Source organism: Microtus ochrogaster, chromosome 21 (genome assembly GCF_000317375.1).
Source record: "Microtus ochrogaster isolate Prairie Vole_2 chromosome 21, MicOch1.0, whole genome shotgun sequence".
NCBI lineage: Eukaryota > Metazoa > Chordata > Mammalia > Rodentia > Cricetidae > Microtus > Microtus ochrogaster.
This window is the reverse complement of record NC_022022.1, coordinates 41,985,513-42,009,942: the sequence shown is the minus strand read 5'-3', so window position 1 is coordinate 42,009,942 and position 24,430 is coordinate 41,985,513. Positions and strand designations below refer to the sequence as shown.

General features: G+C 37.6%; 1 pseudogene; it reads left to right on the top strand.

Moving 5' to 3' along the window:
• The first annotated feature begins 2,200 nt into the window (after nt 1-2,200).
• On the top strand, nt 2,201-4,378 carry LOC113457212 (annotated as a pseudogene).
• Nucleotides 4,379-24,430: the final 20,052 nt, after the last annotated feature.

Here is a 24,430-nt window from a genome sequence, read left to right as displayed (position 1 = left end):
ATATATATAGAGAGAGAGAGAGAGAGAGAGAGAGAGAGAGAGAGAAAGAGAGAGAGAATAGGGTGAGTCAGGGAAAAGCCATGTAGCCGCCCGCAGGAGACAGACTCCACTGGCCAGAACCCACCAAAACTTTACCAGTAGGCCATGACTTCTTGGTGATGCATGGATTAATGAGGATGGGTTATTTTAGGATAGAAGGCTAGCTAAAAAGACGCTTAAATTATTGGCCAAACAGTATTGCAAATAATATAGTTTCTTCGTGATTATTTCAGGGTAGTTGGTAATGAACGAGCAGCCTCTGCCACCAGATTCACATGATCTCGACACCCCCAAATCAATAGTGCCCCAAATGCTAATGGGGGAATGCATATACAGCAGAATTAAATACCTTACCATTTTCAAAAACTGAGAAAATAAAACCCTTGGGTATTACCCATGTATGAAAATTATCTAACCATATACAAAAAACATACTATAGAATTTATAGAATAATGAAAAACATAAATGAATAACCTAAAGAGGATTTATACTTAGTTTATGTTGTAATCATCTATTTAATGCAGTTTGCACCAGAATGCCAACAATGCCATTTGCAGATACTGAGAAACATGTAAGACCCACCCTCCATCCCTCTGGCAAGGAATGAATTAGAGGAAAATATATCACTCTTGCAGTTTCATTGTCACAAAAGAGTATCATTAATGAGAAATAGTTGTAACAAAGAAATGCTACAGAAAAATTTGAAAATAGCCACACCAACACACCAACCTACCAGAAAGATTTTTTACAGGGTACGAAAGCACTCAGTGGAGAACAAAGGAGACATCTCATCTTTTCTACGATGTCTGTATTTTTCTTTTTACATACTGCATTAATAGACATGTTTGATTATGAAAATTTGTATGCTCAATTAGATATTTGTGTGTTAGATGCACCAACTTGTGAGAAAAAAATATATAGGAAATCTTATTTATTAACTTTGATCTTCAACAATTTCAAATATGCATACAATATGTTCTGATTACTGTATCCACCCTCTCTTATCTCTTATTTAATGCTGATGACACATGAAGGAATACTGCAACAAATATTCATTATACAAAATTTATGCTGCTTGTTTCTTTCAAAGTCTACAGAAATATATATATATGTATATATATAACATATAACAACTGCTGATATTTTTCATAAAATTGCAACAATTTATTCATGTTATATATTTCCTGATTAAAAAATTAAAACTTCATGTATTAAGTAAAAGCAATCAGCAGTTATTTTAAATACACAATAAAGAACACCAAGAAATTTCAACAAATTAGGATTTTTGGAATGAGAATATTATACACCTTCCTTCCAAACCAAAGACTTAAAAAAATGACACAAATGTTCAAAGAAAAATAAAAATGTTACCTATTTCAAATTCAGTAAGAAAGTCTATCTGTTCACTCTGTACTTGAGAAAACTCAATAGACACAAAAGACTTTGGACTAGCTCTGGGGAAGCTGCTGATCACCACCACCGGTTCAGTTTCATGAGTCTGTGACAGTGATGGCGGAGTAGCTGAGGAAGTCCCACCTATGTGTCTCAGTTTGGGTCCACTGACGCCAAACATACGAGTTTAGTCTCCTGAATTGTGTGAAAGGCAGTGATTCTTTCAAACCTAATTATAGGAAGGGCTGAAATTCAACTAGAAGTAAACTGACTAGAAATCACACAAACTATATTCAAAGTCTTGATCTTAAAGTTTTAACAACCTTGTGACATTGTCCTTAAATGTTCAACAGGGTGAATGGTTCTGTGACAAAAGAAGGAAAGTGAACTCAGTCAAAGTCACCATTACTGGGAACCAACATTTGTAGCTTATCAGAACAAGGCTGATGATGATGAGTACTAGCACGAAGGAAGGAAAACAAGGAGATAATCCAAGACTCATTGCTCAGAAGCCCTGACCTTCCATCACCAACAGACAACTGAAGATCCAAGCACTCAACACACACCCTTGGTTTCTGGCATCCTCAAGAAAGTCTGTCCTTGAATGCACTAAACACAGATTTGCTTGTTATTGGACTCCACCATGGTCAGTCCTCTGCTTCACCTGTTCCTGCTACAAAGAGTCTTTCTGGGTATTTGTCTTTCTGTCTTCAATACCATATCAGGATGTGATCTCTATGATATCTCATTTTTTTTCTGTCATGTTAACATGAAAACTGTCAAAGCTCAAGTCATTGCCTGGCACAGTGGTGACGGTGTCTTCACTGACAGCACAAGTGCACATGTGAGTCAGGTGGTCTATCTGTAAGATTGTGTGACAAATAGACAAACAGAATTTTACCATACTTAAAATTTCAACAGAAAAACATCAGTACTTCAGCCAAAAATTAACAAGTTGTATAATATTAACAATATTGAAGACTTGGCTTTTATAAAACAGAGTCTATAATGAGTTAAATAATAGAGGCTAAAATACAGAGAGGAAATAAAGAGAAATGATTATAGTTTGGGACTTACATCCAAGTCAAAGAAGTAGGGAATAGTCAAAATTTAGGTATCGCCAATCAATACCCTGGAGACCTAATATATTAATACCCACCAGGAAGAGCCTAAGCAAGAGCAATATTTAGAAAGCTGATAGCAGACACACACACAGCCGTCTTATGCAGTTCTGGTTTGTGTCTCTCTTGCTCTGATACAGCGTGACCAAAAGCGGCAGGAGGCAGAATGTTATTTGGCTTACAGGTTATCTTCACCATCCAGGGAGGCCAGAGCGAGAACTGAAGCAGAGACTATGGAGGGATGCTGCTTGCTGGCTTGCATCCAGGCACACACTCAGCTACCTTTTTTTTTTTTTTTTTTAGAGTTGGGAGGGCAATCCAATGAATACTGAAATTGCTTGTGTTTATTTCTCATGATCTTCAAATACCTGAATCCAAAAGCAAGGGAAGAAGGCAAGACTTCTTTATCATGATACAAACAAGGAACAAAGTAAATAACATCTTAATACCCAAAATACCAAGTAACTGCACCCTAGGACAAGACATCCTATTACTAGTACCTTAAGTCAAACCTCCTGTCAATAACCTTGGAGGAACAAGAATAGGCCTGAACTCTCTGACCCTTAGTCAGGGCAGAACAGATCCACATCTGTGGGCTCTGAGACCCCTCCCCCCCAAATCAAGGGTTAGAAAATGAACTTAGAACACTGTAATAAAAATGCAAATTCCTGCACTTCAGTGTATAAGGATGTCCACTCTCTCCATACCTCTTCAATATAGTGCTTGAAGTTCTAGCAATAGCAATAAGACATCAGCTACCTTTTCTATACAGTTTAAGTTCAGCTGCCTAAGACTGGTTCTACCTATAGTGGTCTGGGCCTCCTATGTAATCAAGAATCAAATAAATGGCTACAAGTCAGTCTGAGGGAGACAATATTTCAGTTGATGCTCCCTCTTCCCGGATGTGTCAAGCTGACAACCAAACTAATCACGTATGCCCGGAAAGGAGAATGCATTAATAAGCAAGAATAAGTCAAAATATGATCAAAACTTTAATGGAATATGCTTCCATTTGTAAAGAACTCAATTCATTTACTAGATAAAATGATAATTATCTCCTTTGTACCTTAAAAATTTCACATTTATAAAATCAACATTTTAAACTTTGTTATTTATGCTTGGTTTAAAATTGGTTAGTCCATCTGGCATTGTTTTAATGTCATTAAGAACCCTGCTGATGTCAGAGTCATCTCCTCCGGGAACACTGGTCAGTGAGCCTTACTAATTCTGTGGCTGCTATTGTAGCAAAATCCAAGTGCTGGCTGCTTCCTGCTTGGGACCTTCACTAGCCAAGTCCAAGCAGCCTCCACACAGCCATAGCTTCTAGTGGTGACTGATCTCAGGGCTGACCATCAGCCCCTCATATAAGATGTTTCATGTCGACCTGCTACCATTGTTCTGTGTAACACAGACTGTCCTCTGTGCTATGTGGACATTGCTATCCCCAATACAAGGAAGCTCACTTGGTGAATCTATTGTAGTGGAAGCTGGCTCAGGAAGTTCTCCCATGAGCAGCCATGGGCAGTTACATCTGTTCTCTACTTCTACAAAGACCTGAAGGTTGAGGAGGAGCAGGCTGTTGCAAAGAAGGTTGTGACTAAAGGCGAGTAAACGGTGTCAGGCCCTGTGTTCACTGCTGCTTACTGGAAGTGGAAGATTGGTCTGAGAGTGTGCAGGTGCCCTGTGTCCATCCAGAAGTTCCTTACAAAGACTGGTCAGCAGCTCCCACAGTGTAAGCCACCGAGAAGGTTGAAGCCACCACTGAGTGGTCTGAGTTGCACTACAAACACATGAGCAAAGGAAAAGGTGGAAGAAAAAGTTCCTAGGAGCATTTTTTTTAAAGTTGAATTATTTATGCTTCTTAGCTTCAAGAGCTTATACTCAAGAAAATAAAAGCAGTCCTACTTTGAGTTCTCATCAGCATGTTTGTGTATTTAATTATTTGAGGAAGCCAATGGTGCATGTAACTATTTGGAAGTGAGGCCTCCAATTTGCCATGTGCATATTGACAATCATAGATTGCCTAAAAGAGCTGGAGTATATTTTGAAATTGTCACTTTTTTTAAAGGCTGTATTTTACTATAGACTTTCAAAGAAAGTTGATGAATGGAAGGGGATGTGGGTCAACCACTAATCTGAGCAAGTAGCCATCGTCAAATTGGGTGTCACTGAATTTGTTACTAGAAATTTTCACAAAAAACTTTAACCTTTAAAATAAGAAATAAGTTTCATATTATTTTCATAGGTGGAGGGCTAAGATAATTTAAAGAAATTTCTCTTAAAGTAACATTAGCCTAATGGGAAAGCTCTTTTTCACCCAAATGTAAATTATTATGAAGTTAATGCTAACCCAGTGCCAATAATTTTGTGTAAGTAACAGGTTACCCAGAGATGGTTAAGTGTTGAGTGTGTGGGAAAGCTCACATTAGAAATTAAATGTGCCAATCCCAACTTCTTAGTAGTCTTTGCCTAGCCCAGGCATTTATTCTCTTCATAGTTAAATAGTGCTGATTATTTTCTCCTCCTTCTCCTTGTATTATCACGTCTGTGAGTCATACCAATTGCTGTTGTGGTAGAATGTGTGAACTTTCATTTCCTGGATTTATTTTTAGTTTTTATTGCATGTTCTATCCTTACTGCTTTAACAGTAGCTTGCTCCACTAAGACAACACTAGTTAAGACAGAGAATGATGAGCACATATATTCCCAGCCATAAATATCACTTTTGAGAGTCATCATGTTACCTGGAATAGTGAAGTGTTTTTAATCACACCTATATATCTCAGGAATATGATTTCACTATGTGAGCCAGAAAATAATTTTCTTAATATATCTATAATTGGAACATAATAAAACCTTCAATTTGTAAACTTAAAGAACCTAAATATTCTACTTGTGTATAAATATAATTCAAACCAAAGAGCAATAAACTTTTAAAGCTAAGCTTGAAAAATAAATACATAGCATGCTGCATTTTAGTGTTACAATTACTAAATACTCTAAAAGAATGACTTTTTATTTAGCACATTGCAGTTGAAAAGAATCAACCATGCTATGTGGAGTTGCCTGAGACTCTGACATGCATGTACAACCCTCAGCATGGATGTCTGCACACCATAGCCCAGAAGAAGGTAAATAGGGCAATTCTTAAAAAGTCACTATGAAATTTCTAATAAAATTCTTATATCTATTCATTTTTCTACCTATTATCTCTAGAAGACTAGTCAAAGAAATTGATTTTCCTAATGAGTTGGGCATAACATATGTTAAGAATCGCCAGATAATTAGTGAGCTACAGCGTCTCTTCCTATAACTGAATTGCAGCACAGCGCAGTCACCTTATTTAGGCCGAAACAATGTTCAGAGGTAATTTAAACTTTATTTATCACGATTATTGTTCTTACTTCTGTTTCTGGAACTGAACCCAAGACTTTGTGTACCTGTGAGCAGTGCCTTACCACTGAGGCCTCAGCTCTCTTCAGCATTCTAAGATTCTAACATGGTTGGAACTAATATAGAAACCTTAATTAATGGTGGGTACTTTATTTCTAAATCCTGCCACTTCTCTGTACTTAATAAATTGTCTGAAAGACTAATTCTGGGATGGTTCTGAAAGGAGCTATTGCAGTGAGTCAGTGTTTGGGAGGAAGATAAAAAGAGTGACTTCCTACCCCTTCTACTGTGAGGCTCTAGCAAACTTAACGGGAGAGCTGACCAGAAGGCATCCTCATTTTAATGTTCACAATCTTGGAAGCAACTTTTCTGTGGGTTTTGTTTGCATTCCAGACTCTGTGTAAAGCCCTGTGCTGACTGCTGTGGTTTGGCTATCAAAACTCCTCCTCAATGTGTAGAAGTTAACTTGATTCAGGAAATAACCAGGCTAGCTAAAAGATAAAACAATTATATTTTTTATTCATGATAAGGGAAAACCTCACGAAACAGGAATGAGAAATCCAAGCCCAGCTGTGCTGCGAGGGAACCACACACACAGAGAATGCACCTGTGTTGTACATTGTTATTCTCCAGGTCCCAGAAAACCACACCCTAACTTGGTACCACCTCTTAAAGATACTGGTTAACAGGGCTTCCCCATCATCAAGGCTCAAATGTAGAAGTAATGAACCTTGGGTGGTAGCACTATTCAGAGTTGTTTGGATCCTGAGGACTCTAATTTCACCTTGAAAGACCATTAGAAGTTAGTCTGCTTTAGAGAAGGTACCTCAGTAAAGGCATATTTTGAAAGACAGAGTTTGTTATCAGATCCTTTCTGTCTCTAGATGTCTCAGTCATCATAAAAGACATACCTTTCTTTGCTCCACACATTCCTTGATTTGATATTCTACCTCAACAACAACCTACAGCAATGGGAACAAATGGGTATGGACTAAAATAACTTATCTTATCTAGGATTTCTGTTGTTGTAAAAAGACACTATGACCACATCAACTCTTATAAATGCAAAAAATTTAATTGGGGTGACTTACACTTTCAGAGGCTAGTTTATTTTTATCATGGTGTAACATGATGGCATTCAGATAGAGATGGTGCTAGAGAGGTAGCAGAGAGTTCTACATATTGATTCAAAGTCAACAGGAAGTGGTCTGAGACACTGGGTATGGCTTGAGCATATATGAACCTATCTCCACAATGACACATTTCCTCCAATAAGGAAGGCCATACATATCCTAATGATGTCACACCTCCTAATAGTGTCAATTCCTATGAGCTTTGGGGGACAATTACATTCCAACTATCACACCACCAAAGCTATGATCCCACATTAACCTGCCTCCCTTAAGCTAATTCTCTCAGGTGCTTTGGCAGAACACAAGACCAACTCACCAGATAAAGTACAGGCCAAATTCAGAGCACAGGGTAACAGAGAAGATGCTCAAACTGAATTAGCCCCGGTTTTGTCCAGTTTTTGAGCCAAGTAAGTTCAGTTTCTGATATGTGAAAAGAAATTGGAATGTGTACACCAAGAATCCAAAATCCCGTTGGAAGGGATTTTTAGGGAGACAGCTTCTACAGTCTAAGGGTGAAGGCAATTTTTTTAACCACTGTCATTTTTTTTAGGAACAAAAGACAGAAAAAGGGGCACAGAGCATCAGATAGAGAAAGAGGGTGGTTATAAAGAAGGAAAAATTGACTAGAGGCCCAAGAGTTTTCTCAAAGGATGATACTAGGAGCCTTGCTTAGGATTTCCTGCATTAAATTTCTGGTAAATATTCAAACTGTCTTCAATGCACTGTCTGTAGATCAAGGTCCTGAAATCTCTATAAACACAAAAGAAATCTGATACAGAGAGAAGACTTTACTTTGTGGGTATTTGGCAAAGAATTAGGAATTTTAGTTTTGAGTGAGTCTGCTCCCAATTTTCATACAGTGTAGGTGGTATGTAGGGAAATAAACAAAAGAAGAGACAGGAGACAAATGTGAGTTATAGCACAAATCCCACACACAGTCTTGGTGAGAGATGTTGATGGTCAAACTGATGCCAGGAGGGAAAAGATTCAGAAGGAATTTAAAAGGCATATCTGAAGGAATTGTGCAGGAGAGGCATCTAGAATGAGAAAGGTTCTTTTGTTTAGGTGATTTGGATTTCACAGAAATGTGTGTATTATGATTTACACACATCTTACTTAATACTTGCAGTTCTGTGAGGAAAGGTAGATCTTTGTCTTTTTTAAATCTTTTTTTTTACAAGAGACAGAAATATCACAAGAGCTATTCTGGATGTTAATTACTTAGATTGCATAACAACTTAGCTCCAGTGACCAGATTTGAATGCAAACATGCTCACTCTAAGCTTGAGATTCTACCCTCTGCATGTACTATTTCCCCATATAATCCACCAAAACTCACAGAAGGAAAGCATCACTGTTACTGTACATATGTTACACAGAACTTCTGAGCTTCAATCCTACATTATCAAATAATAACCAGTAAGAGCAGTTCCTTCTCTGTGCACAGAGCCCTCAGCTTACTTCTGCTTAAAACATGTGCCTTTATATGAGTTTAATAATTAAGGATTAAAAAGTTGGTCTTTGAATTTAAGGGTGGAAGTGGCCAAATATAGCAAGTGATTATATAGGAATAGTGAAGTGCATTTGTGATACACATTATTGGAAATATATTAGAGTGTATATATTGTACATAATATATATTATTGTACATATATATGTAACAATACTGAGCACTATCCTCACTGAAATGGCATTTTTTCTCTTCAGATGATATTTCATTTAACAATATGTTTTCATATCTTGCTTTGGGTGAGAATATGAACTGCTTCTGGCTTCTCTGTACTTGCTGTAAGATAAAAAAAGAGACCCTAAAATCTATATCTAGATGGAAAAGAATTATTAGGACTTGGGAAAAATAATGGATAAAAACCAGGGGAAAAGGAGAGACACAGGGCAAGAAGACAAATCTCTCAGTAGTTTAAGAAATAATATTTCAGTATACACTGTCCCTCTGCCATCCCATGTTCCTCTGAATCTTTATTCTGTCAGAACAAATGCTTTGTGTGTACAAGAGCTTTTAAAAGTTCCTGAGTAAATAAGGAAATGGCACCATGCTCTGTAATTGAAGTTCTATAAAATAGAAAGTATATCACTATGTAAGAAGTAATAGCAAGAGTCCATAGGCTGAAGGTGGATGCCCCAATGTTACAAAAGAACTTTGCATGACTATCCAGGCAGTGAGATGTCTCTTTCAATTCTAAAGTTTTGGAAGTTGATTACAATTCACTTCCTGTTTACTTAGATAATATTATATCCTTCTGCGGTCTTTGAAGAGTTGAACACAGATAGTTATAGTTTTCCTTAGTTGTACTAAAGGATAAGTTAGATTCTTTCTTGATAACTGTTTTGTATATGCGATTTTACTACATTAAAGTTAAAACCTTCCTTTCTAATTAGACAGAAAAGGGGAGATGATGTGGGATATCCTTCTTTATAGGTGTTGCTTTTATTGGTTAATGAATAAAGTTATTTTGGCCTATGGCAAAGCAGAATATAGTCAGGCTGGAAGAGATATGCAGAGAGAGTAGGCAGAGTCAAGGAGACAGTCACCTGTACATTACCCAGTAAGCCACAGCCTTGTGATGATACACAGAATAATAGAAATGGGCTATTTTAAGATATAAGAGTTGACCAATAAGAAACCTAAGCTAATAGGCCAAACCGTGTTATAATTAATATAAAAAAGAAGTAATTGTGATTTGTAACTATTAAGAATTTAGAGTGGAAGAAAATAAGTATCTTAAGAAATATGGTAAGAATTGCTGAAAGTCAAAAGCTTGCCATGCTTTTCAGTTGTACATCATAATGAAGTCACAGTGGAAAGGGTACAGATAAATGATAAGAGTAAAAAGGAGAGTGAAAGGTATCCCATGGGGTGATTGAAGAAGAAGGAAGCCACAGCTATGGGATTATGAGAAGATACAGTAATTTTCATGGCATAATAAACTATTTCTCTTCAAATTTTTTCTTTAGAGAATCAAAGGTAGTAGTTAGAAGGATGCCAAATGATCCTAGATGTCTTCTTGTGTTTATATGCAGGTCATGCTTTTCTTGGGTTTTCTGAATTCTAGGGTTTAGGCACAACACATTTGAGGTCCATTTGAGCAAGACATGGAAAAGCTGAAGGGAACCAGAAGTCATACCATTCTTTTCTCTGGTTCTGGCCACTGATTGCCTGGGCTTCAGTAGATGAGAAAATGTGTAGTAGTTTGACTGTAATAATTGAGAATAGCCTCTGGTGGCTGCTTATCCTGTTTGGCAGAACCTGTTGGGGTGAGCCTATAGGCAGGTGAAGTCTTCCCCGATGTTTGTATCTTTAGCCCTTTTAGTGATTTGGTAGGCAAATCACTTTTTTCCCCTCTAGCAAAAACTCCTTTGATAAAAATAGAGAAATTTCTGTGCTCTAAATGGAAACCTGATTTGGGATTGAAGGTGCTGAGATTATTTGAGAACTGAGTATCTAGAACAAAGAGGAGGCTATGAATACTTCCATCTGTTTCATGAGTTCTTACTCTTGTATATTTTAAGAAAAGTGGCTCATGGATCCCATAAAAGTGTTGACGACACCAACTCATATGTTACTCTGTTGCTTTACTATTTTGCACTGTCTTCTTCATACACATATAAGGCACATTTCCAAGACTTCAGCTGTCACAATGTGTTAAAAATGGAATCATAATTAAGAAGTGGAGCATTATGTTTTATATATCTCTATATAACTGCTTTTTGTTCTTTAAAGGCAAGGTTTTTCTGTGTAGTCCTGATGTCCTGGAACTTGCTCTGTAGATTTAGATTTAACTGGCATCAAACTCAAAGATCCATCTGCCTCTGCCACTCAGCTGCTAGGATTATGGTGTGAGCCACCACCACCTAGCTTGTATTATAAATTTTTATCTCTATTACAGAAAAAAAGGAAAAAAGATGAAGAGCTGCTTAAAAGGAGGAAATGTCTGGTTTGGCTACAGTGTCAGGGGTCAGGAGTTAGTTGTATTGCTTTGAACTTGTGAGATGAACATTGTGACAAACCAGTGGTAAAAGAAGCTGCTGATCAACTTCATGGCAGCTTGGAAACAAGAGAGCAGAGGCTGAGGTTGTAATGTCACCCCAAGGGTACACCCCCAGAAACCTCACTTCTTTCCACTAATGCACAATTCTCAAGGTTTCAGAGTATCTTAAGAGCAACACTGATGGGTGACTAAGGCTATCCGACTTGGCCTTTGGGAAAATTTAAGATCCAAACCACAGCAAGCAACATTTTGTAGAATAAGATTCCTGCTGTGACCTTCAATAGAGAATGGTTATTACATTAAATTGCTTTAGTCCCATCAGAAAGCAGATTGTTAATATAAAAGTCATTTTAAAAGCAAGTGGGCTTTCATTGCTTGAATTTGTGTACTAAAGCAGCTTACCTATTTCTAAAATTTAAGTTTTCTAGAACAGAAAAATAATTCATTAAAATTTCAAATAACATATGATACATTTAGTATACTTCTTTGGAAAGGGATAATGATATGTTTGTATATTATTATGAATTTTCTTTATAAACATCCTCTTCTAATAAAAATATAAATTTTTATTTCAACCTAGAATCATTTACTTTTATAATCATGTCCTAAAACCCAAACTTCCAAATTAGTTTCATTTATCATCTTCTCTTTATTTTATGAGTAATTCTCAAAAACAGCAATATGTGTCTATAGTACTTTGAGGCTAAAGTGTTCTGTTTATGACACTCTACACTTAAAATGAGGTAAAAACTTGACTTCTTTACCAAAGAAACATGTTATGGTCTATCCTTATATTTTTACTAAGTAAGCCTATATCCAATTTATATTTGGTAATGATATCCACCAATGATTCTAAGTTCCTTTTATGTGAGCATAGATTACGGTGGATATTCTAAATAAGTCCTGTAAGCAAGGGGAAAAATGATGGGAATCCTGCATTACTACAGTTTTGGAGTTTTCTATATGAAAAAGAGAGTGAAGGCACTGAATTGCTGTAGATTGATTCACATTATAAGAAATGATTCCCAGTTCAGTGGCTTGTGCTTGTCGTTTTATACTTTGCCCATGATGTGTGTCCCTTTCATTCAGCAAGGAACTGTCTTCTTCACTGTGTCCCTAGATGCCCCAGGGCAGAGCAATGGAGAAGCACTGTGTTAGCCTTAAGAGAGGACTTTCAGAGTTTTACAGAAGAGGTTAAACACAGTGACTCTGGAGTGAATGACATCACTGAGCAAGATGATCTTAGGGTCTCTTTCAGACCCAAGTTTTCGTGGAAGACAAGTCACTGCAAATTGAGGAAGATGATCAGTTTGACAAGGCATTGATTTAAATAATTTTCTATATTGTATTAGTGAGTAACATTATTTAGGATACATAATCCTTTAGGGTCATACATAGATATGGGACAGGAATTTACGAGTTTACTTTCATGAAGAAAATAAGAGGACCTGATATTTATTATTGGGAGATGATTATCATCCTAAGATAAGGTCATCTTTTAATAGATTTTTATTTAAATTTTTCTTCATTGCAAGATGTGTGTGTGTGTGTGTGTGTGTGTGTGTGTGTGTGTGTGTGTGTGATAGAGAGAAAGGGAGAGGAGGAGAGAGAAAGAGAGACTCGGAAGCTAAAACAGTCATCAGCAACTCCAGGAACTTATATTATACTTAAAGATTTGTAATATATATACCATGACATACATTATAATATTGCATTTTGAGATGGACAGGTTAAAGTTACAGAAGGCATCATATTTTTGGTGTATCATGAATAATATGTAGTATTTGGAAATTGTACAAAGGAAAAGTACTTATTTGGGACAAAGGAATGCTAGAATGGGTTGTGCTACATTGAGTATCTTGCTGGTCCACATTAGAATCAACAAGGAATACATGAAGGAAGCAGAGGAAATATATAGATATTAAATAAAAATATAGCAACAAAACCATTGCATTTAACTATAAACATTCAGAAAGAATTTCATTATAGAGGCTCAGAAGATGGCTCGGTGGTCAAAAGAACTTACTTTGAAGGCACGAGGACCTAAGTTCAAATCCTTAGCACCTGAACAAAAAGCCAGACATGGAAGATACCTGTGCCTGTGTAGTAATAGGGGCAGCGTGGCTGCGTCCTCAGCACCCCGGCCTCCTGCTAGCTTATGCCCCGAAATAACAACACACAAATTGTATTCATTTAAACATTGCTTGGCCCTTTAGCTCTAGCCCTTACTGGCTAATTCTGATATCCCGATCAACCCATCTCTAATAATCTGTGAGCACCGGTCTTACTGGGAAGATTCTAGCCTACATCCATCCTGGGTCGGAGCTGAATCGCCTCTCCGGGAGAAGGGAGCATTTCGTCTCTGCTCCAGAGAGCAGAGCTGTCGAGTCTCTGTCTGAAGTGTCATACCTCACTTCCTCTTCCTCCCAGCATTCTGTTCTGTTTACTCCACCCACCTATGTTCTAAGCTATGAGCCCAAGCAGTTTGTTTATTATTTAACCAATGAAATCAACAGATTGCTATATGACACTCCCACATCATGCCTGTAACCCAAATATTGGAAGATGCATCTTGAGATCTTGTTGAAATGATTCCAGCTGAAACAGCATGTTTTCTGTGCAGTAAGAGGCCTTATCTCAAGGGAATGGGGCAGGGGACATAATGTAGGAATATACCTGTAAGTCTTGCTCTGGCCTCCATGTGCACATGCACCTTGTGCAAAGCACTGTAGTCTCACAATACCCCAAATAAAGTATTTTCAACTCATGTCAGCTCTATCAAGTTGTGAACATTATTTAGGGGATTTACATTTTTTAACACTGAATCACTGGCAAAATTAAGCATTTAGCTCTGAGTGGATTTTGAAACCAATACAGTCAGGATAAAATTTCAAAAAGATGCAAGGGAACATAAACTCTAATGCTTTTGACACAGACAGGCATGTGTAAGAATGAAGAGACAGACTTTCTTTACTCACAGTCTCATCCACTCATTATCATTTTTTCAAGTATTTAAAAAACTATACACACACAACACACATAGAGACAAGTATCAGATTTATAGGTGATAGATGATGGATAGATAGATAGATAGATAGATAGATAGATAGATAGATAGATAGTCAGACATATATATGATCACACACACACTTATATATATATATGATTGATAGATGGATGATAAATAGATAAAAGATAGATAAATAAGTAAATAGATACTACATATATACATATATATATGTATATATATATATATATCCATAAGAAGATAGATAGGTAGCACCTGATGATATTTGTGTCCATGAGAAACTAGTTTGCATGTAGTTGGGGAGATTTTATTTTCTTAAATGAAGTCTTAGAATGGGTCGTCTTAGAACATAGCCACTTTCTGAGGGAGGATAACCTAGGAATATACCTGGAAGTCCTGTGACTCGAGCCTAAGGAGAAGTCAGGAGTATTCCTGAAGGGAAAAAGAAGTATTTTATGTCCCTTATGCTATTGTTTGTATCAAAGTTGAATGATTTTATTCCCATCTGTACTGTCAATAACAGTGGAAGATAGGATAGGTGTCACTCACAGGTTACAATCCTAGAAAACAACTTTTATTTTATAAATATCGGTAAGGGTTCTTGATTATATACAATATAAAGCCAAATCTAGTTGACTAGAAGTTTTAATGTATTTATTGGAAAGTCTTCAGATGGCTAGAAGAGTCATCATAAATCCTGAACCAAGAAGTGAATTAATTAAGAAATAGTATGGAAGGTTTCCAGGCAAAAGCTCAGTAGAAATTTGCTGTAGTATTGCATTAGTGAGAGCCCACTAGGTAATACCCATGAACTTGAGCTTCCAGACTAGCCAGGCCCACAGCCGCCATGTTTGCCTCTACAGCTAGGACACTTCTAATGCATCCCACACCTTGCTTATCCACTGTCACCACGCAGGGGTGCATCTGTCCTGTTATGATGTGGACATTCTCTAGTGTCCACCACAATTCTCTGCACCTGTATTTATATCTCTGTATAATCCCCTCTCTATAAGTGCAGAAACTCAGATTTATTAGAGAGATGAAAGGGGCAGGATATATGCAAGTCTGTTTGCATGATTATGTTCGCTGAGACTGTAAAAGCTGCTTTTAGGGCAAAGACATCCTCAAGAAATGGGTGCTGCCTAGAAGTACTTAGCATGATGGCTGTTCCTTTTACGGGATCATCATGAAGCTACAGCCCTGGATAGCAGCAAGGTAAGTAAGCACCAACTAGATTTCAGACACTTACAGTGACATCATACTCTCGCCTTATGCAAATCCTCTGAGTGTGAAGTCAGTGTTACGCAACAATAGAAAATGGATTCGCCACGTATTCCTTGACTTGGGTCCCATGTTCTAGCTATGAGAGGTGTTGAGAACTGAGTTTGCTGACTCAGATTCTCAAACATAAGACATGTCAGGCTGGGAGCTCTCACCTGTTGCTTTCTACCACTGCCTTAAGAAATTCCTACAAAAAAAAAGAGCAAAATACAAACTCTTAACTGTTCTGGATGTCAAAAGGCCCAATTTCAAGCAGTTGGCAAAGATAGGCTACACCCAAAGGCCCAGTGCCATATTTTCATCAAACTTTTCCATTTGTGGGTGGTTCTTAGTACACAGCTCTACCTCTGTCTTCACATTGATTTTGTTTTGATGTCGCTCTTGCTTCATCTGTTTCTCTTAAGACTACTCATGTAATTTAGACCCAACCCTAATACAGTAGGGCATTTTTCAATCCTGACCTTCATTGTCCTTAAGTGTGGTTTCTATCAGCACAATTGACTCAACATATGAAAAAAGTCCACACTAAAGTTTACATTAATATAGAAGGAAATCACATTAGATACTTCCAGTAATTACAGAAAGACCCAGAAGACATTCTCAGAGTGAGAGAAAACAATGGAAAATTGCATGTTAAATATAAAGTTGAGCTCTGAGAGGTTCTTCACTAGTCCTTTACAACTTCGAATTATGAAGTTTGCTCAGCATTTTTCTGAACTAAATAATGGTTGGGACAACATGTGTTGCAGGTTAATCCAGGTTCTGACAGGGGCTCCAATAAAGAGTCTCCAGGAGTTTCCTTCTGAGGCTCTACTTGTACAGAGGAATTGAACCCTGAAATGCAAGTGTTTATAAGTGAACAATCACGTGGGTGGTAACAAAGCGTGAGACAAAATGACCAATGGGATTACTAGGAGGCTCTGCTGGTAAAGTGTCTGCTGTCTAAGCTTGACACACTTGAGTTCAATTCCTATAACTCCATGAAAGGAGAGAACCATCTCCATTAAACTGTTCTGTTTTCCACACTATGAGCACTGTGCCACATACATGCACACACACACTCTCTCTCACATACACACAAAAACACACACACACACACTCACAAAATACTCTCACACACTAATAATATATCAAATGAATGTATTTAATAAAAATTAAAAAACATAATGGTCAATATTTTGATTAAAACTTTCAGAACACTGAAGACAATCATGAACACGTTCTACTTGATGACTATGTACGCTGAAATGTCAATCTTTTCATCTGACTTTTTAATTCTTTGACTGTCTTTCTTCAGCTAGAAGTTGCACATTATCTTCTACTTCTTTAGCAAATGGTTGACAGTAATATTGACTTGGGAGTGATTAAATGTTGGTCTACATCCTTCCTAGGACAGTTGATTTTTCTGCTCTCTTGACATTAAATTAAGAAATATTTTGTGCCGTTGCTCAACATGATGTGAAGTTCAATGGTATTGACCAGATTCACAACACAGCTGGACCCTTGACAAACACAATATTGTGAATTTCTAGTCTGTCTGTCTGTCCATAAAATAGGACAATAATTTACAATAGAAGAAGAAATTTAGTCTTGGCAACAGAAGACCAAAACTGACATACTGTCAAATATGTAGAATCATATCAGCATTCAGCTTGAATGTATTTTTTGTCTGTATATCTCTAAAGCTGATTTATTACCAAATTCTGCTTTGAGGTATAAAATCTACATACAATCTCAATTTTAGTTTTAATATAGATATAATATTGACCTCCATATTAATGTTTGGACTGAATCTAAATGATCTCTAGTATTTATTTACTCTGAATAATAGGAAAGATCGAAGTAGTATATAAAGATATGTCTAACTAGCCAACCCAATAAAAACAGCACCATTGACACCACATTCTTAAATTAAGGATTTCTTTTTATTATTCTGAGTTAACTTATTTCAATATGTTTATTCATCTGCTGCTGTGGTAAGTAGTTTTACCCTATATTAGATACTTTATTTTTCTTAGTACTCATAATTCTTTACAGTAATTTTTAAAAGAAAGAACAGGGTGTGAGGAATTTAGCAAATAAGAATTTTCTTTCTTTTTAAAAATATTAACGCACAGATTTATATATACATATATATTTGTTTATTTATGCTTTTGTTTTTACATCCCAACCAAAGTTTCCTTTCCCTCCCCTCCCTGCAACTCATTCTCCCCACATTCCTTCTCATCCTCTCTCATGCACTTCTTTTCCACTGTTTCTCTTCAGATACAGGTGGGCCTCCCACGGACATCAGCCAATCAGGGTATATCAAGTTCAAGTGAGACTAGGCTTCTCCTCTTCTATTAAGACTGGATGAGGCAATCCAGTAGGAGGAATGGGTATCAAAAGCAGGCATCAGAGTTAAAAGCTGGCCTTGTTCTCAATGTTAGGAGCCTCGCAAGAGCTGCAACATACATTCAGAAGGTGGAGGTCAGTCCCATGCAGGCTCTCTAGTTGTTGGTTTAGTCTCTGTGAGCCCAGATTATTTGGTTCTGTGGGTTTTCTTGTGGTGTGCTTGACCCCTCTGGTTCCTAGAATCTTTGCTGCCCCTCTCCCATAGGATTTTCTGAGCTCAGCTTCAGGTTTGTCTGTGGGTCTTTCAGAAAATAATTTACTTGACTCTAACATGGTCTGTCAGTGCATATAAAGTCAAGATTTGCATAAGGGAAGCATTTAAACTGAAAGAGGAAGTTTTGGGGAAGCAAATGAACTGAGAAAGAGTCACCAATTTGGCAATTATGATCCTCACACAACCAGGTAACTGGAAAGTAGTCGGTTAATGTTGACTCAATAGTTACAGATACCCAGATGTGTATTTATGCCATCTTTTTGGTCGGTCCTTAAACCCCAGCTCCAAGCCTTCTCTCCTTATTCATAGGAGAATAAGGGCAATGTTCAATTCTTTTAGCCTGGATCATATGCCCTCTCCTGTGTACTATCCCGAAGACTCAGATCTGAAACTTTAAGTCTGTACACATAATTGTTCTTACTCTGTAAATATCTGTGATTAAATCAGAAAGGGAACCAAAATGGTGCTGGATTTTGCTCTTGATGAAACTAGAAACCATCTCCATGTTATCTAAAATTGTTGTGTACAGGGCTCCCTTGTCTTAAGGTGAGGCTGAATGCTTGCCAAACCCACTGAGATTGGAAACTATTGTTAAGGAGCAATTTTTCTAAATAAAATATTATGCTGATTTCTGGCCTCTTTGAGACAAGTTAGAATACTGATAGATTAAAAATACATCTAGCACAGAGCCTGTTTCAATTAGTCAATTAGTATTGACTAATTCGTGCACTTGGATTGAACACCTGTGGCCAACGAACTCTTGCCTCCCAATCAACCTTACAGTAGCAACTGATTAGTCTTCAAAGCCTTTGGGGTTTGTGGTTCACTGTCCCTGCTTAGCAGTACCAGAGAGTTTCACTGCATACATGGAAGCCTAGAAAAGGTCCCAAATCAAGATATGAAGTAAAGTTTGTAAAGGGTCTACGTACTTCTTTCATGCCATCCTGAAGTTGAGAAAAGCTTAACTGAACTCATAAACTTAGTACTGTGTGGGAATAAGTAGGCATTAGCGGAACAGCCACAAGTAAGTCTACCTGAAGAGGGACTGCAGGTGTATTTCCACATGTGTGCACATGCTACTTCGTGAGTGTGGAGGAGGCACTGGTGAGATAAATGCAAGGACCAACATCTGGAACCTACATAAAAGACATTCCCCAGTAAATGGGGTTAAGGAAGAAAAGGAAGAGTTTGTGTTTACATATGACCTAGAAAAAGCTACAGAAGGGCACTGAGCACAGCTTCTGGAGTGTCTCACTGATCGATAATTTTAGAAGGCCCTCTTAGCTAAATATTTAGGGTCCACTAGTATCTCCTGTCAGATCTATTTTTAGATGAGCTTCTATTCTTAAAAGACCTAGACTCTAGTCTTCTATGCTAAGCCTCCTCCCAGTGCACCTCATATTTTATATGTTACTCATGTATTCTGTTTATTGAATTTAATACATTTTTCCTTTCATTCATGGCATCTGCTATTCAAAATCCTAGGCATCTACTAAGACTCATCTTAGATGATGACTTCTGTGAAGACTTTCAATCTCTCCAACTAGATATGAGCACTCACATAACTTACCTCTCATTGACACTTAAAACTTACTCTTTTTATGATGCCATTATGTCTAAAGTACATTTTAATTCTATGCATGCTAGCTCTCTTAATATATTTTTTTCTAATCAGATAAAGGTTTTGCTGGAATTTGGGGATACATCTATTATAAACTGTCAAAACTTTCAGCTTAATTAATGACTTGAGGTCAATCTCACATGAGATTTATGCCTCAGAGGCACATCATCCATAGTCCTTCTGTTTTGTGGAGCTCTTGTAGAAAATCCAGGCCCTGTCCTATAGCACAAGATCGAAACAGTGTCATTGACTCATTACCATGCCATCCAGATGCAGCATAGCATTGACATCGGCTCTGTGCTCAATAGGGGAGTCAATTACTGTAATACTGTTGTTATTGAACACTGCACATGACCCTTCTCAAAAACATCAGTTAAAATTGGATCTCAGCTTATAAGCCAGCTCATACTCTGCGCTGCACTGGTGATGTGATCTGAAGCCTATCAGTAGCCTTTTAGAATTCATTATATGCTTCTGAAGCTCATGCAATATTGAACATCGTTTTATTACATGATTATTTTGCTGTGCCACCAAAGACAGCAGGCTGGAGGTGTGGCAAAGTGGAGACTGTTTAATGACATGGCTCAGCATGTGGCATGACATCCATATTTCTTCCCAATGGGGGAGCTACTAATGTCATAAACAGAGAATTAAAAATCAGATCTTTGTAGGAAAGTAAAGTCCCCTCCTGTTCTTGTAATTTGTGCAGAAGACAGAGGCAACTAGGAAATCAGTACACATATAAAACCATGCTGCAAGGCCCAGCAGGGCATGTGTACAATACACTAAAGGAGAACAAATACCGGGGTAGGTGTTGGAAATACATACCAAGATATTTTCCTCTGATTTTCTTACACCTCATGTACAGTTTTGTGGAGGGACAATACAGCACAGAAACATTTTTAAAAGTAAATTATTAACCGGCCATTTCCTGTGATCAGGCAAGACTTCCAGTGGAGTGATTGGGAAACCAACCCAGCCACATAATCTTTGACCTACAGCCTGTATTGTCTATGGGGAATGAGGGAGTAAGAGTGAGAGACTGTGGGAGTGGCCAGCCAAAGACAGTCTGGCCTTAGACCCATACCACAGGAGTGAACACACCCCTGACACTGTCTGGATTTCCAGGACACAGAGGCTGGAAGTCCCAGAGACCTCGAATAGACCAAACACAACTGGATGAGATAAAAGTCAATCTAACGATGCCTAACAATATTCTGCTACACTCGTAGGTTGGTAATTACACCAATTGTCAGCAGAGCGACTTCATCTATAACTGATGGAAACAGATGCAGAGGTCCACAACTAAACTTTAGGGTGAGCTCAGGGAATCCTGTTGAAGGAGGGCAGGATAATTGTTGCAGCCAGAGGTCTCAAGGACATCACAGAAAAACCCACAGAAATGACTCCTAGGAACACACAGAGGCTGAACCAACAACCAGGGAGCCTGTACGGGATCAACTTAGGCCATCTACCGATATGTGACAGTTGTATAACTTGGTCTTCTTGTGGAACTCCTAACAGTGGGATCAGGGACTGTCCCTAAAGCTTTGGCTAGCTCTTGGGAACCTATTCATCATATTGGGTTCCCCTGTCCAACTTTAGTACAAGGGGAGATACTTTGACTTACTGCAACTTGATATGTCATGTTTTGTTGATACCCATGGGAAGCTTGCCTGATGCTTTTCATGATGATAAGACACATCTGCTCCTGGTAGCACCAATTTATTTCAAAGAAGATGATGGACATCAAAGAAACTGCATAAGGAGTCTGTTTTCATTATGGCAAAGCCAGTGGGCAAAGAAACTGTTCTTGCCATGACTACTGACAGTATGCTGTACAAACTAGACAAGCAGGATACAGAGGAAAGTGACTGCTGAACTAAACAAGATTAGGTGGGACTGTCCTTCAAAATTCTTGCTCTTTAGAAGAGTCTGCAAGATAATCTAGGTTTGTAGGTCATCTTAACATTACAAAAGCACCTTTGAGGACTGTCCAGGCAGCCAGTTGTCTGTTGTTTCCATAGGCTCAGAAGTGGCTTTCACCAAACTTCCTATTTACTCAGGTACTATTATTGCCTTCTCAGGTCTTTGATGGAGTTGAAGACTAGATAGTTGTAGTTAGAAAAGAAATTAGATATAAAATATTGGATTCATCAAGAGATGATAGTATGGAGTATTTCTCTGAATTTGCCAAATAGAAATGGACATTATGAATATAAATTTACTTAATAATTATTCTTGTATAGAGTTTTATTTTGTTAAAGTTAATACTTTTCCTTTCTATTTAGATAATACCTGCTAATTGTTCTTATTGTATATAGTTTTACTATGTTAGGGTTAAAATCCTCACCTTTTTATTTAGACAAAAAGGGGGAATGTTGTGAGATATCTATGAAATTATACTGTGTAAAGATATGTCACTGTGACTGGTTTAATAAAAAGCAGAACGGACAATAGCTAGGCAGGATTTCTAGTCACAAAGGATGCCGGGAAGATGGGCAGAGATGCCAGAGACACAGAACAAATAGAATGGCCTTCACTAAGTAAAGGTAACAAAGCCATGCAAAAGAATATGGATTAATTTAAGTTATAAGAACTAGTTAAAAACAAGCCTAAACAATAGGCCAAGCTTTGATAATTAATAAGAAGTCTCTGTGTCATTTTGGGGGCTCTGACTGGTGGGATAGAGCAAGACTTGCTACAGTAAAACAAGATTGCCTTCTTCTAATAGATGCCTTTTTATTCAATTTCTGGAAGAATGTGTATTAAAATAGATCAGTGCCATTGAAACACTGTTAGTAATGTTGGAACATTACCCTCAGCTTACATACTCTGATTTATAGCTTGTTCAGTGTAGACAATATAAAGTGGAGAGAAGTTTGATCCCTAAACAAAACTTTAAGAAACTATGATATACTTTGTATATTTAGAAATTATAGTAAATAGTGCAGTAGCAGTTGAAACCCCCGGATTAAAGGGATTATGCATAGGAGTTGAGTCTTGGCACCTCGAAGAGAGCCCACAAGAAGCTACTGGTGAACGTTCAGCCCAATTGCAGCAGGGAATCCTGGCATTTTGTAGATGCCAATCACAGGATGACCAACAGGAACAGCGGTGACAGTGAACTGGAGCCAGCACATTCAGAAAATTACACAATCCACAGTAAGGCTGAAAGATTGCTTCTTCAGAGGTCCCTGAGACACTACTGTCAGGTACAGCACAAGAGATTGTGTGCCAAATAAACTGATACACACATGATTTAAAAGCACGAAATCCTAGATTTTGTTAATCAAAGGAAGAAGTGGTCTCATTATTGTTTCCCAGGGGAAATGATGTTCTTGCAGTTAAAGGGTTATTAGAAAATGTTTTCATCATTTGTGCTTTAAAATACTGTCATGTACACAGTACTGATTAAATCAACAAGACAAGAGTAAATCCAAACACGAAGCCATTAGCATATCCCTTAGCACATCACATTAGCACCTAGAAAAAAGGGATCTTATGGTTTCTGCAACATTAAAGAGCTTGTAGTAAAGATTGCCAAGCAAGGTACCAGTCCCAAAATAATCACCAAAAAAAAAAAAAAATGCATCTCAGGTGCGCCTTTGAATTTACAGGATACTCTATTACAGGTGAGACTTGCCTGTGAGATCTCCAAGCTTTCATTTTTCTAGAATATTCCTTTTTTAAATATGTCTCCAAAACAAAAAAAGAAAAAAAAGAAAAGTAAGGAAGGAAGGAAGAAAAAAGAAAGAAAGAAAGAAAGAAAGAAAGAAAGAAAGGAAGGAAGAAGAAAGGAAGGAAGGAAGAAAGAAAGAAAGAAAGAAAGAAAGAAAGAAAGGAAGGAAGAAGGAAAGAAAGAAAGAAAGAAACTTCATTACAGAGGCAGAAACTTTTTATGGATGTATTTATTGGATGCTTTCTCTTTAGAAATGTTTAAGTTCTCTGTGAGTACCCCTTGCTGTCTTACTTTGTGTGCTAAGTTGCTACTCTCATTCCAGTTTATTTCTTCCCGTCTATCTTCCAAGCTAAGAGACTTCTTAGATGACAATCATCTCAAAGTTTCAAACATTATTGTCTGTTTCCAACACTCCAAGCTTTATTCATGGAATAAACTTAGGTATTACAGGCATTCTTAGACCAAAGTGGTAGAAGGACAAAGGAAAGCAGTTAGCTGTGTAAAGTCATTTTGGAGTCCAGGTGGATAGACCCACTCAGATCCTTAACTCAGCCTCTGACTTTGGGAGTAAGGCTTTGTGACTCTTGGGTCTGTTCCATGACCACCTTGTACTTTCAGGGTTGCAGGGCTTTCCTGTAAATCAGGAAAAATTACAGTTTTTGCAACTAGGAATTTTTATATGTATTCAGTAAAATTTTAGGGGCTCAGAAACTTCTTTAGTTTTTCAGTCTTTCAAGTCTTGTCTATGTTGGAAGTGTTTCTACTAACATAGTTTTAAGAACCTTATGTAGATGTTGTGGGAGAGTCATTCTGTTAGACAAAAGCCTTAGCCACAGGTTTTTGAAATAATAATTTTCCAATCCTGGTTCTGGTTGGTGGTTAAAAGACAGTCTGTGATGTTCCCCTAGAGGATGTGGTTTGATCAAAAGGATCTGTTCAACACACCCTTTAATCTCCTCTGGATGATTATTTTGACCTTGTGATCTTTCCAGGTCTCATCACAGCACTGTAAAGTCAGATTACAGGCCTTTTCTCTACACTAAAATGTACCTCCACCATAGCCTCCCATTTCTCTCTCCCTGTCCTCATTTACACCAATACCATCACAGTTTATTATAAACAGCA